Raw genomic sequence first — 2,561 nt, 5'->3', positions numbered from 1 at the left:
ATTAATAACTGCTTTAAGAAAAGGAAGTAGTTAAGCTGAACAACAATTTATGAAGCATAAATTATTTAATCCATCCTATTGTTTCCTTAGGTTATTATCGAAAACTTGGATCATAATCAATAAAACTTAATTACTACTCATCAAATTAATAACTGCTTTAAGAAAAGGTAGTTAAACTGAACAACAATTTATGAAGCATAAATTATTTAATCCACCATATTGTTTCCTTAGGTTATTATCGAAAACTTGGATTATAATCAATAAAACTTAATTACTACTTATGTTCAATCTTACACAACAATTACGGATTATGAAGATAAACTAGCAATTGATCAAATCAAACAATTAACTAATAGGCCTTTTTAGCAAATCATTCAACAGATCAAAAATAATTAAATCAGAAAACAATAGATATTCAAAAAGACATAAATTAAATTAAGAACCTGGTCTCACAAATCACACATAAGCACTTGAATCCCTTGAACTGAATTAAAAACTTAGCCACTCATGTTCATAGCTTATAGAAAAATAAAATAAAGAAATCTAAAGAAGAATTCTAAAAGACGAATGGAGAGGCTGTTGAATGGTGTCTATGGAGAATGAAGGTCTAAATTGGGATGCTCTTAGTTGCTGCCCAAAGACGTATTTGTACTAAAAAAACCTAATCCCAAAGATAGGAACCAAACCAAACCAAACTAGGAAAGGTTTTGAAATTCAAGATGCAGATTTTCAGCCTGCATTCACGTTTCTGGAATCAATGCAGATTTTCAGCAACTTTCTTTTTGAATCTGTCTCTGCTCTCTTTAGGAAAGTTGTAGCCCTATTTCTTAGCTTTCCAACTGGTACTCATGGACCCAAATCCGAGGTCTACAGCCCAAGTTATGGCCCAAAAACTAGGACTAATTCAGTCAGATGGTTCAGCCCATTGTGACGACTTCATTGCCGTTTTTGCAATTAAAATGACCTCATCTCGCATCCAGCCCTTCATAGAAGTTGTAGAGGTGGCTCTTAAGGTTCAATTGGGCTTAGCCTTGCTTCATTTGGAAGTCTGAAACTCCAGATACAAAATAAATACTGAAACTGGTCGTGATCCATCGAGTCTGGGCTTTTGCAATAGAACCATAGCTCATTTTGTCAATCTTGGAGACTAATTTGGGCTTTGGTCCCTCTTTATCATTTGAAGTGCTCTATCTTAGCTTTTAAATGGATTAAACAGCAATCAATTTGGAGACCCACAACTTTAGAAACACCTGAAAAATACAGCAAACGTCAAACACTGAAAATTTCTCCATTTAACACAATTATTTCACAACTATCTAAAAATATGTCTAAATGATAAATGTATTTTAACCAGCTGAATTAATCATAAAAAACACACTAAAAACACTAAATGTGATGGGAGTAAAATTAATAAATTATACAGTTATCAATTATAGAGTTCAAGTGAATTTAGGAGTGAGTACTTACATATAGAGCTAGCCAAATGATCCAAGAAATTGAAGAGTTGAAAGAAGGAAGGGATGAGGTGAGGTAAATGAGTGAAATTTCAGGAAAAAAAATGACTTCTCTATGTCAGCAGTGTTGTGAAAGTGGGAATGAGAGAGAGATGCAGCTGGTTTAAAAAGATTTTAGGTTTAGAAAGTAAAATTACCATTATACCCTTAAAATTTTTCAAAATTTCAAGGGCCCCCTTGGCTCTACATTGATTTCGTCAGTGTGTATGTGTGTGTATATATATATATATATTTGATGCTAATACCCATGAAATAAAAATTGATATGCATTTATATATATATATATATATATATATATATATATATATATATATTGTAAATATTTTTCATACATATATATTACACATACATACATATCTAACATATTCACATACACATTATACATCACTTAGAAATTATACATATTGCATACAAATAAATTTCTTCCATTTTGTTAATGCATTGCTCATTTTTTTTTAGGAATCATGCATTCATGAAATAAAACTTTTTGTCAAATCCCTTGAGTAATGAGAAGTTGCTAATGAGAGTGATTTGACTTACCTTTAGTTGGGTTTGTGGATTGAAAGTTTCCTAAGAGGTGCAAAGTTTTGAAGTGTGCATCCTCTGTCTATAACTTCTTAGCCAAAAATCCACCCAACTAGTCATTTAGAGATTGGAGTGCTTAGAGAGAGCCATAAGATAAAAGGTAGTCAAGTAATGTCTCACCAATCCAAGAATAAATTTTCTAAACCTTTCGAGGCGAAATACCAGCTTGTACTTGAAAAGAGAGATGACTAGGCATTCTTTCATTTAAACCTTTTCATTTTAAATCTTTAGCCTTTTTTCCAATTAAAATTAACCCTTGTAAACCCCTTTGAGCCTTTATATTCCTAATTTTTCTTGAGACCCTTATTGCCACCTAGCCAATGAACCAAACACTCCAACCCTTTTCATGAGAATAATAATTTATAAAATTAGGTACACTATAAAAAAAGAGAGAGAGAAAAAAAAATAATAATAAAAGGGAGAAGAAATGCTTGTCATTTTGTAAAAGTGCTAGTATATGTG

This window comes from Hevea brasiliensis, chromosome 9, assembly GCF_030052815.1.
Source record: "Hevea brasiliensis isolate MT/VB/25A 57/8 chromosome 9, ASM3005281v1, whole genome shotgun sequence".
Lineage (NCBI taxonomy): Eukaryota > Viridiplantae > Streptophyta > Magnoliopsida > Malpighiales > Euphorbiaceae > Hevea > Hevea brasiliensis.
Note: the sequence above shows the minus strand (reverse complement) of the source record.